At 39.3% G+C, this 13,134-nt stretch overlaps 1 protein-coding gene across 1 annotated transcript in view; it reads left to right on the top strand.

Annotated features, from left to right (window-relative positions):
* fam120b (family with sequence similarity 120 member B) overlaps positions 1-12,047 on the top strand; it is a 36,656-nt gene extending 24,609 nt beyond the window's left edge. Inside the window, exon 16 of the transcript XR_002274136.1 lies at positions 10,531-12,047. The gene's annotated coding sequence lies outside the window, so the exon portion shown is untranslated. The remainder of the gene's footprint in view (positions 1-10,530) is intronic.
* The last annotated feature ends 1,087 nt before the right edge of the window (positions 12,048-13,134 follow it).

The following is a 13,134-nucleotide window of genomic DNA, read 5'->3' as shown; positions in this document are numbered from 1 at the left end:
GCTGGAGGTCCTGGTTTGATGGGGCCAACAGGACAACGTCGTCTGCAAAAAGCAGATGATGTTCTGATGTTCCAGATTATTAAAATATCAGCTGTGTGTGCTTCAGCTTGGGCATTTTCACAGCTCTTACATACAAACTAAAGGAATTCATAGTCCACCACCATGGGCGGATCCAGAGGGTGGCCAGAGGTGGTACTGTTCACCACGAGAATCTGATTCATGACCCCCTAGTGCCACACCTGCCAGAGGCAAAATGTGATGCTTGTCAGTGTAAATGAATGAAAAAATGAGAAACTGACATTTGTTGCTTTCAATTCAACTAACATTGTATCTGGTGCTCTATGACTGATAGTGGTCACTATGCTGTATAGTTGATCACTGTTCAGCAGTGATGTAATATGCAAATAAAGACCCCAGAAATAAGACTCCAGGCTCATTAGTTTGGTCAGTTTGTTGCGGGTTTTTGGTGTTTTAATGGGATTGCTTGACAAGCTGCTGAAACAATGCAATTAATAAAGTATTTCTATCTATCTATCTATCTATCTATCTATCTATCTATCTATCTATCTATCTATCTATCTATCTATCTAAGATATGACCAGCTATACAGTATATTAAAATACACCAAACAGGAATTATTTTAAATTAAATAATAATAATTCTCTAACAAACTTTAAAGTCACAGTGTTATTTTTCATAGATTCAACAAAATCACTGTTTTGTTGATGTGTGTTTGTGTGATTTAAAAGAAGCTTTAGGACTTAAATGACAGTGTCCTGGTTGTTCAGCTGGCTGAGGCTCATTCCATGTTGTAGTGTTTTGTATCTTAGCTCAAGTTATGATCTTGGTTTAATGGCAGCTGCCTAAATTGTTTCCCATTTTGTTGGTCTCCCACCACTGTCTCCACCATCCAGCAAGTCAGACATGCCTTAAATATGCTATTACATTTTCCATAACTAATACTTTTGTCCTTAGTATTAATGCTGATTGGTTGTCACTCAGTAGAGCCACAATGTGGATTTCTGATTCCATAATTGTTTCCTGATTCCATAGACTGAATACAATTAAAAAAAAGTCAATTTTATTAGTTTTGCTCTCCAGCAGTAGAGAAAAACTGATATTTTGTGTTTTAGCCAGTCTGTTGAGTGCCTGTTGTGTGAAACCAGTTTGTACAAACCTCCAGTGCAATTATGAGACATTCACTTAATTTAGAATCATTTACAAAAAACAAGGATGAGAATTGAGTGTTAAAGGATCAGTTCACCAAAATACAAACAGCAATGAATCAGTCAATCAGTTGCTCAGTCAGCAGAAAATTGAGGATTTGATGATTCGTGTCAAGCTAGTAGAAAGTTATTGTATTTGAAAAACTGAGCTCAACATCTTTTTTGTAGAAATCGTGTCCTTTTGCTCTTGATAATCCACAGATCTCAATGAAAGCCTTTTCTGTAGGGACTGTTTCTTCAGTAGAGCCTAGATCCTGTCAAATTCCTTCTGACAAAGTAATGCGCACGTTGTCGTGATGTATTGATGAGATCTGAGTATTACAATGAAACACATTTTCCCACTCCACATGATATTGCTTGAGAACCACTGGTGTCATATCTCAGAACTCGTATGGGCTGTACTAGATTCAGGTTACAGGGCTCTTCACCCACTTGGATTAAAGGATAATTCTGGTGGTGGTGGTGGTGGGGGAGGGGTCCCGCATGAGTCTTATTGTCACTGTGTAACAACAGTAACATTGTAGTCACCAAGATATTCACTGAGATCTGGGATTGCTAAGATGAAGTCAGTCCTGACCATGAACAGAATCAGCTGGACAATCATATAAGAAAGACAAACATTTGGAGGACAAAAAGGACAAATAGTAAAATTACTTGAGCTGTTTGTTATAAATCACAGATTAAAGACTGTCACTTTCAGCTTCGACCTACCATAAATGCTATTTTTTGTACATGCAACACTTGTTACAGACATTTCATGTGTGCTCACTTTCAGTTTTACCACCAAATAAAATGGTTTAGATGTTCCGGTTGTTTGATCGTCTCACTGATCGTTAATTTTTCCGAAAACAAGAGACGAGCCCGTGTTTCCATCCCAGGTTCTTTGGCGCGCACACCAATACAAATGACCACAGCCAGATCCATGCTCTAATAAACTGGAATATTCTTTTATGACCAACCATGAAGTGACATACAAGTGTGTCCACAGCCTCCCCAGGGACTGTACATAGGATTGTGTCTCATGGGCCTGATTATGGTGGGGGGGCAACAACAACTGAATCATATAAAGTATTCAGCATTACGGACCGCAGTATTGTCGACTAGTTATGGTTAACCAAGACGTCTCTCTGCATTCTGTATATGAAAGTGTGCAAACTGTAGTTGTGTAGCACATCTGGTTGTGTGTGTTTGTGAGGGATTTAGCTACAAACAGCCACTTTGTTCTTTATTTCTTGGTATTTCTCTTGATGTCTTCCTCTGCTTTGTTTGCTCAGTCTGAGACCAGTCTCACCACTTTCTCTTCTTCTACTTCTCGTCATCATCTTTCTGCATTTATCTTCCTCTTCTGTCTGTATTAAGCAGCTGTACATGAGGTTTTGTGGAATTTAGTGCAATGCCACAGCCCCGTCAACCATGCACAGACATCTAACTATAAATATTCATGTCTTTGGTTCTGCTTGGAGCAAAGAGGTTTAGATAATTTATTCTCCACTGGTCCAAGAAAGCAGTGTTTGTCTATGTGTACCTACCTGTATGTTGTTGGGTGCATGCAGACATGCATGTTATAACATTAAAACCTTGTACACACCCACACACACACACACACACACACACACACACACACACACACACACACACACACACAGCGCAGTCTGATCCTAATTCTTTACACATTTTAATTTTTGTTCAGCAGTTCTTCTATGTTTTTGTGAAGTCTGTCTTTAATCTGTGTGTGCAGTGCACATTGACACAGTGAGTGCTCCCATCTGCAGCTGCTGCGTTTCATCCTGATGATAAAAAATATTCCTTCTCTGTTACTGTGGGGCAGTCATTGTTACAGATGTCTGTGGGTTTTTGCTACCTCGATCGTAACACACAATATATGCAAGTATGTATGATATTTTATACTGTAAATGTGGTGGGTGGTGTCTGTCGTCAGTTATGGAAGATCAGCCGGTAACTTATAATTAGCGATACTCAGTAAAACATTTTAGTTGTAGAGGTGAGTATTAGCAGAATAATGTGCTTTAGTAACTACAATAAATGTGTTCATTCTGAATTATGACCACTTTTCACTGGAGCTTTTACATATACTATTTATTAAGATATTTAAATTGTCAAAGTAGGATAAACATGTTTAGTAGTTTGTACTCTAACAATGCAGTGTATGTAATTATCTCATTGTTTAATTTGCACGCTAATCTGTAGCCTTCAAAATAACTCTTAACACCTCACCTGTCAAATAAATGACAGAGTAAAATGTACCATATTTAAAATATGTCTCACAAGTAGAAATAGACTCATGCAAAGTTCCAGTAGTGGTTGTTTTGCCCCTCTCTGATTAGTAACTAGCCACATCAAAATGTTCCACCTTGGCAGAATCATCTGTATAAGAAAAATTTCAATATTATGGTAACATGCTAGCTGTTCCCCCTGTTTCAAGTCTTTACGCTAAGGTAAGCTAAGATAAGATAACAGGTTTAGCACAACATAATCCGCTCATAATACATTTTCTTTTTGTCAGTGTTGTGTTACTGTAGACATATTTTTATTTTTTGTTTTTGTTGTTTGAAGCCCTATAACACTGGAGCAAAGCAGCACACATGGATTTTGTTTGAATTCTCCCTTTTACTAGATCATCATTTGCATGCTTATGCTGCCTGTTCCACTCCTCAGTGGCATTTTTTTTGACTCTTTGACTCTGTGCTTCTCTTTCTTCCTGTCCCTCGCCCTCGTTCGCGTCGCCCTCCCAATCGCTCTCTTTCGCTCAGTAACGGTTTAACCCTCCACACATGACTTTCTGCTGGGACTTCCTCTGAAGTGCTGGTGGGTCACATGCATGACGACCAGGTTAACAAGCAGCCAGGTTTGGGAGGTGAGGGATTGAGGGTCATGGTCAAAGGTCAGAATAGCAGGGAAATCCCAGAGCTCAATGCAGGGCCACTTGTCCTCCTCTGGGGTGGTTACTTCAGAAATCTACTTTGATGTGTAGCTCATCTAACAAATTCTTCAACAGGTGACACGGGGCTGTTGCTACATACTCTGCTTTTTTGCCACTATTTGGCTGGTAGCTGTGCTGGGGACAGTTTCTTCTTAACTTAGACACAGTATCTGCAACAGCAAATATATATATGTGCCCAGTATCCATTATGTTTGTGCCATGTACAGTAGTAAAAGGTGTGCGCTGATTTAATATACAAATGAGTTTATGTAGGAGAATGTATGGATTAGAGACCACACATGATACAACCCATACCACAGAATTTAGATTTTGTGTTTTGTGATACTCTGTTAATGCAAATGCCCAAATTTGTTTTGAAAGAAAATGGCAAACGGACTGCGTGTACACTTTTCTACCATACCTGGACAGAACACTTTACAGATTCACCCAACCTCACACACACCGATGGCAGCAGAGATGCCATGCCAAGGCCCTGGCACTAGCTTGGTTTTCGTTGTTTTGCCCAGGGACACTTTGACATGTGGACCAGGGAGAATGGGAATTGAACCGCCAACCCTGCAGTTATTGGTTGACTTTCTCTACCACTGCACCACAACCGCCCCTGAAAGTTTAAAAGGTTTCTTGTGTTTGTAAGAAAATCAATTATCTGATAACTGTTGCTTAAAATTGTGCTGCTATGGGGAGACATTCAGTGAAACAAGCCACAAATCATGGCGATAATATCTCTAAGTTAAAAAATTTATCATTGTCAGAGAAAACAAGGGGAAAGCAGCAGTCATAAAGGCTGTCGCACCACGGTGATGTCTTCCTCTTTGTAAATCACAGTCATGGCTGTAAATGTCTGACTGGAAACTCTTTGATCACTGTGAGAAAAATGAGAGGGTGGAGTGTCTACATTTCACTGGTGAGGCACACTAATCAAGTGATCTTTTTCCAACCAGACTTGTGAATTCAGAGATCTTCTTAACTCTTTGTCCACATTGTGTGTTAAAAGAAGCATTGCACTGACAACCCCATGATTTTAGCTGCACAAACATGTTAGAATGTTGTTCTTTTTTTTGTAAAAACTGTGAAATGACTTGCCACAACACACACACACACACAAACACACCCCACACTGTGCGGTGTGGGGGAAGCAACTCAGTAAAAGGAGCTGATAGCTCTTCAGCAGGTACATGTCACCTCAACCTGCTCTTTGATAAGCACAGACACTTCCCTTTAGCATGTGGCTGACAAACACACAGACGCACTCGACCACCCTCTTTTTGTCTTGTCACACAGTTTGTGTTCAAACCAAGCTTGCAAATTTGAAACTGTACCAGTTCAATCCAAGTCTCATTAAAGTGGAGCATTTCTAAAAATGCTCTTGATGCTTCTGTTGCTCAGACTCTTTCTGCTAACGTTCATTTTGTCAATATATCAAACACACAACATAAAATTTGTATTTCTGTTCATGTTGCGCAAAATCTTTGCAAACCTGTAAAGTAATGATTTGACCAATGGTCTCAGTGCAGCAACACAGAAATAACTTTGCCTTGGTAAACAGGTAGCATTTTATCAAACCACAGTTTCCGAGTCATCCACTTAGCAGAAAAGACAGAAAAATATGTCAAGGTGTGTGTTCTGCCATTTTGACACACAGGTCAAGTGATAATTGAGAGTGGGAGGTCACAGAATGGACAGCAGCAGACCCACAAAGAGATATGTGAACTCAAACTTCTCAGACATTACCTGAAAATACTAGTGTCACATATAAACAGCTTTATTTTACATGAACTTAAGTCCTATTTCTACCGCCTGACACCAGCTCAGCTTGACTCTACTGGCCTTGTTTGTTTTTCCATCAGTCAAATGTTGGGGATAGTACTGCAGACTACCAACTGGTCAGAGAAATTTGTCATTACTGTTCGGCGATCTTGCTACTGATGAACCTGGATGTAGCCCATGCAGGTTACTGAATGTGATAATATGAGCACAGTGGTTGCAGCTGTGCCTGCTAAGCAGAGCTAGCTGGCACGTTAGCAGGTCATCACATCTCCAAAATCATTGGTGCTGTTAGGTATTTTTAGTCTGATAGATATTGGTTAGATACTTTATGTATTAGAAATGTTTAGTGGATGTGAGAATGTTTTTAGCTACACACCACTTAATCAACAGACACACACACATTGATTTACTTCATGTTTTGACTACTGCTATGACCAGCTGCAAAGCTGGCAACAGAGACGTCTCGGTTGACGTTTCTGTGTAGTATGGGGCTAGCCCAACCGAGGGGATATAATGTATAGGCCTGGTGGGTTCAGGGTCTTTCATCTTTCATCTGCCTGCGTGCAGGTTGGAGGTGCAAGATGCCTGAGCGTGTAATGTTAATTTTTACCTGTGTTCATGGAATAAATCAGCACTGTTTTGAAGTTACTTGGACTGCCTCGTCTCTCAGAGTTAGCATGGTAAAAAGTACCGGGTACAACAGTGCAAATGTGTAATTTGTATCACTTCGACAGACTGACAGCATATTTTTCGGAAACTAGATGGTTATGTTCTTGCCCGAAAACTATCAGAACTTAATAAAGTGCTATAGTAACAGTCCTATGATAAAAATTATAACAGCTTTGGTCCTGCCCTGCCATCGTGGGCCAGTGACTTCATGGAAGTTTAGGTATCTCTGTGACAGCCAGCTACACTGCAGGGGGACTATCTGCAGTGGAAAACACAGCACCTGGTACCACAAACAGGTAGAGTTGAGTAGGGTCAAGTTGAGCCAGTGCCAGGTGGTGGAAAAGGAGTTTTAGTGTAGCGTAGCCTGTGTTGCCCCCTTCAGACATGCACCATTAACTTGACGGCATTTGAACAAATCAGCTTCATGTCTGAATGTATACCTATGTAAGTACCATGATGGCACTTACGTACCACTTTTGACAAAGCACAAGTCTAAACTGCATGAACACTGTAAATGGCAACATAGGACTAAAAATCATTTTGGCAAAAATTATTTTTCTAAGATTGCGATCAACACTCATTTTCCACAAGTTACTTGTACTTTTCAGAAAAGCTAACTAGCTAGCTAAGTGCATTTTATGTTTGAGAAACTTGGACAACATAAGTGGGGGAAATAGCATTTTGTTTAGGGGTGGCAGACTTCCAACATGCATAGTTTGAGTGTTAACATTCTCCAGAGACTCTTCTTATTGGTATTCTGAAGAGCCTGTTTATGGTGGAAACTTTGTGTTTCTGTAATATATAGTATATTAAATTAAGTTATGGTTGTTTCTTTTCATAAGTGTAGAAGCACCACAAACCATGGTAGAGATTAGTCTTGAATTCAGTCCCTATCGTCATACATTTAACAAAGCCAATGGGGCAGCCTTGCATGCTGTTTGTACTGACTCTGGTACAAAGTGCAGCTGTTACGCATGCTGTTTGTACTGACTCTGGTACAACGTGCAGCTGTTAGTTCTTCATGTCAAATCACTGTTCAAACTGAGACTTATAAACAGAAAATAAGCCTATTTGCAGCAACTGTCCATGTCACTTAGTTCAGTCAACTTAATAATATTATGTTTAAACTTGTTTTTAAGTTTAGCTAATTTAACAGAGTTAGTTACATTTTCAAAACTTAAATAAGTACAGCTTACTCAAAGTATTCATGCACATTTTAAACAATAATTTCACACAACTTGACAGCTAAGTTAGTTTCAAGGTATGTTTCCTCATTTTTTTAAAGTAACCTGAACTTGTTAGAATTTACAGTACAGTCATACAAGACTTACTGTGGCTCTCTCTGTCACAGTCGCAGGAACATTAACTTAAGTGTCTGAATGACAGAAAAGCATTGCTTTAACAGATTGTTGAATGTTGTGTACCCCCTGTCTCAAAGGGCTTGTGACTGTGTGTAAATGTGAGAGTGAAAGTGCTCACACCTAGAAGATGAATATGAAGCTGAGTGAGACACAAGAAAGAAGTCTCACAGAAGCCTTAAGTAGTACAAATGAGCCCTTTAGCATGCATTCGTCACAAGGAACAGGATGTGCGAGAGAGAGAGAGAGGCACAGAGGGTTTACAGGATCAGCATATTGGCTACACGGGGCCTTGTCATCCCCCTCCTATAAGAGCGTTGGTGGTTTACTGGCTTCCCAAGTTGTCAGAGTTGTCCATATCATTATTAGACTAGTTTAATATTTATTAGTGTTAGTGTTCGAACAAGCCACTTGTGACTTTTTTTAAGACGGAAATTATGGCCATTATGTGAAATGTCCTGCTACAAATCACAGCCCAGTGCTTTCAGCTTGTAAACAGCATGTATGTGTGTGTGTGTGTGTGTGTGTGTGTGTGTGTGTGTGAGAGAGAGAGAGATCATACTTTTCATGCACAAAGATATGATCAGAGTGATTGGAAAGAACAACATAGAAACAATTCTGAAGATAAACTGCACAACTAAAAACAATGTTTTTGCATCACTAAAATTGTGATTTATTATGTGATCCCAGTTTGTTAATTTTATTTATTTGTAAAAGCTACATTATCGTGGCATGGTATGTTGTTGCAAGCAAGACTGTTTTCCTTGTCAGTGCATTTAAGGACATATAGCAAATGGCTTTGTATAAACAAGAAGATGTTCTTTGTGTGTGTTTAACAGCATGCAGCTGAGTCAGGTCCTTCTCAGGACAGCTAACTTCTCAGAAGAGACAGCACCAGAGCACACTGATTATTTGCTACTATTAATGGTGCATACAAATTAGTCTTTAACACTCCTAAAGCAATTGTCAGTGTCTAATTTGTTTGCATCATTAAAAGGAGCAAATTAATCAGTCGTGTCTCTTCTGAGATTATAAAGACCATACTCACATTATCCTTGAAAGGAGCAACATCATTATCCTTGTTTATTCTGTTTTCCAGGTTTGGTTTGTTGTCATAGCTTTTTAGGCAGTTGTCATATTTTATTTTTTTTAACCAGAGGGAGTCCAATGAGGTTCGCAGCCTCATTTTCAAGGGAGCCCTGGTAAGATGGCAGTATTATAACATTTACATAAAAGGAAGAAAACAGGATATAATACAAAAGGACACTCATCAATATACAATCTTTAATGGGATTTGAATTTAGATGTTGGAGTTTCCATGGAGCTGCCATGTGGTGGCAGTGCGTTTCAGCTAAGGGGAATAAAAAAAAAGAATGTATCAGGAAAGTTGAATTACCCTGGAGCTGACCTTCACTCAAAGTAATGGAAAATAGTGACAGGAGATCTATAGAGATCTGTAGTGGCTGCTTTGGAAGATGGTCGGCAGTCCTGTGAGGAATAATTACATCAAGTATGGAAAGTCACAGCTACTGCCATAGGTCTCTGGTATAAGAGTGTGTGAAGTGTGTGTGTATTAGGTTAGTTACAGGATCATCTCCTACTGTCAGTGAGGTGTGAACCCCCAGACTTCTCACGTCCCCCACTCCCACACCCCTTTACACCAGTCCAGGTGTCAAAGCCCCCACTGAGGTGACACTTATCACTGGCCTGGGAAAGAGCCCCACACACACATGCATGCACGCACATACACAGATACCAGGGGATGACTCGGGTTGGAAAATGCCAGCCCTTCTCACCAGATTTTCAGGTCTAGACGAGAATGATAAAATGACAAAATGTGTGTCCTTGATGATGCAGAATCGAGGTAGCCTCGGGCACAGCGCTGCTTCAGGAACTGTCTTTTAGCAAGACACTGAACCCCCAAGTTTCCCCCAATGGTTAGTGCCATTGGTGTGAGTTGGCGCCGCAGATGGCTGCCTCGGTTCTGTACTGGAAACAAATTCTTTGTGTGTGTAACATACTTGGCCAAATTAACAGATGTGAGGCAGTTAAAAGGCCTAAAAGGACAATAATAAGGATAGTCACCTTTATTTGGCCAAGTATGTTACACACTTGGCCCAATAATAAAAAGGTGCTGGCTCTGTACTATTCACTGATCTACATTATCTGGCACACTAGCAGGTTCAGCATGTTGTGCCTGGTTTCAAATAGCCCACTAACACACACACTCACAGATTTATCTATGAATATCTGACTGGCTTCTGTTTTTAGGCTGCATATCTCATTCTGGTCTCCCTCCTCCTTTCCTCTGAAGATAAATATGTCACTCACACTGCAGAGGCTACGAGTGTTTGGCTGAGAGAGAAAGTCTGTGTACACAGACGGTTTAGGATGTTGAGTCATCAGCTACAGGGCAGATAACTCAACAGCAATGCGATCCCTAAACTGTTAATTTTTGTCACCATTATGGCTGAATTAAATATAAAGAATTAATTTACTGTAAAACGTTGTTATTATTGTCTCAGCTAAACAGTTTTTTTGGTTGTAGGTGGACTCACCAGGCACCACAATACTTCAACAGGACATAGAAGACAAAGATACAAAAAGTGAGCTCAACATTTGTGGAGCACAGTAGCTGAATGGTTGCAGAAGTGACCTTGTGACCAGAGGGTTAGTGGTTCAAATGCCTGGACTGCCTGGCAGGGAAATGGGTCAGTATAGCACATCTGTTCAGTCAACAGCAGCCCCAGACTACAGGTTATACTGTACAGATGAATGAAGCTGTGCTTTTGCTACAGCACACAGTTAAACTGACAGTCACTGGGAATAACCCCTGTAATAAACAGTTGACACATTACAGATAGATAGCAAACTAAGTATCAAAATGGCCACATGTTGATATCAAAACTTTATCAGGTGAGTCCATATAATGTCAATGTACAACCAGTATTGTCAGCTGAATGGTTTCTTCTTATTGTTTCCCCATGTCATGTTGTCTGGCTGAATCCCATCTGGGCCACTATTTGCACACGTTAACACAGCAGCAAAATGTGCTTGATAAGTGCACATGTCAAAACTTGTTGCTGTGAGTTTGTTTTGGCGTCTGTTTTGTGCCCTCTTGACTGAGGGCTGTAACCTGTATTATCTGAAAAACAGTTGTTATAACAGATGAAGCTGTTTTTCTGCCAGACACCCCAAACAACCTCACTTATTATATACAGCTGTGTGAGAAATGAAAGGAAAAAGCAGCATAAAGTGACCAACATAGACTTTTTAGTAACATGTCTCCAGAGCAGCTTCAGACCTCCTCTGTCAGAGGGAGGGGACACCATTCTTCCAAAACATATTCACTCATTGTGTCCAACACATTTTTAAGCCATTCAGTAACCTAGAGCTGCAAGTTAATTGATTTAAAATTAATCAAAGCAAAAATCTAATAAACTGAATATCTTTGAATCTGTCGGTTGGACAAAACAAGTTATTTGAAGACACCACCTTTGACTGAGAAAAATCAAATGGACATTTTCCCCAGTGTTTCACATCCTGTGAATAAAAAGATAAATCAAATAATCAGGAAAATAACCTGCAGATTAAACGGTGACCCCTGCATTTTTAAATTTTATTTCAACTCATTTATTCAGGATTCTCCTTTCATTTGTCACCCATCTGTATATTACATTAAGGGTTTATGTCTTAGCCTGTATGAGGTCTTTTGAATCTCCTCTGAATTACACAGTGGATGAGTTTCTTAATTGGATTTCTGAGCTTCTGTAATATGTCTCTCTACTTGTAGCAGTTTTTTTTCTGACAGCAGTACTCCTACAATTAGTTTCAATTCATCTGACAAAATGAAATCATGTAGCTTTATTTGCTTGACTCTGAATGGCAGAAATCAGAGTTTGCAAAGTTTATCAGTCAATAATACACAATTAAATGTGCAAAAGAATGGGAGAGCATTCCTACTGTATGTTCTGTATGTAAGTCAGGGACCTTCATGTATATTTCACCTTCAGCTTAAACATTTAATAGTTTGTCTTGTTTCTCTGTCTACAACTCAGAGTGAAATAAAACTGGTCAGTGTGTCTTGTGCTGTCCATATAATTAGTGTTGTCCCTTTAAATGAAGGTGTCTTGCCATGTTATAGCCCAGTAATAACAGGTTGCCACCTCCTGTGGAACTTATTGTTGCTGCAGCAGGGTGTGAAATCACATGTGACATCTCTATGATGATAGATGATGTCCTTGTAATTGATGTTATCTATTGTACTGTCACTGTAATCTGTACTGTCGCACTCAGACTGTCTCCAGCAGAGATGACGTTTGATCTGCCACTACTAAACACTGTGGCCTTCACGTGTAAATGAAGCTTGATGCAGTGGTGTAAGTATTCATCACACCTGCCTGAAGTCTTCATGTGGTTACCATTTAAAAACTATTTAAATTAGCCTGCCTTCTTTTAAATTCTTATTTTTGATAATCATCTGATCCCAAGCCAAAAGATTCAAACTGCTGCATAAAAATCTAAATATAAACTAGACTAAGTACAGGAAGGAGTTACATGTGCAAATATACTGTAAGTTTATATAAAAAAAAGTAGAAACATTACATGAACTCATGAAAAGGACAGACAGAGAGAAAATACACTGTAAAATATCACAGCACTCTAATGATTTATTATGTTTTAGCAAGCAACTGCATTTTTTTAGTATATTTTCTGTTTTTATATGGAATATACTTAGGTTTGTACTGTAACCAGCACTTCTGGTGTGTTTTACCTCTACTAAGTTTTAGTGGTATAGATAAAATATATATATTTTAAAATTCAAATACCACACTCAAGGAGGAAAAGAAAGAATGAAATACTATAATCCCAAAACACTGTAGAAAATGAAAGCACAGCACATTTTACCACACACTTCATTTGTAGTCTGTTAAGTCAAAGGAAGAACATTAAAATCATTTTAATGTCTAAGAGAGTAATGTGTCAGCAGAAACAAAATATCCTGGTTTACTGAAATGTCGCATTTGACACATCACACACAATGAAATTAAAGGTGAAAAGAGAAGAGCAAATACACCATCTAGTGCTGGAAGCAGAAAGCTCGGGACACTGCATCAACCTATAATTTGCGAGGTGCTGCTGCATCTATTAT

The sequence above is a fragment of the Monopterus albus genome, unplaced genomic scaffold, assembly GCF_001952655.1.
Source record: "Monopterus albus unplaced genomic scaffold, M_albus_1.0 scaffold10.1, whole genome shotgun sequence".
Taxonomy (NCBI): domain Eukaryota; kingdom Metazoa; phylum Chordata; class Actinopteri; order Synbranchiformes; family Synbranchidae; genus Monopterus; species Monopterus albus.
The sequence above is the reverse complement of the archived record's forward strand: the minus strand, read 5'-3'. Positions and strand labels throughout refer to the sequence as shown.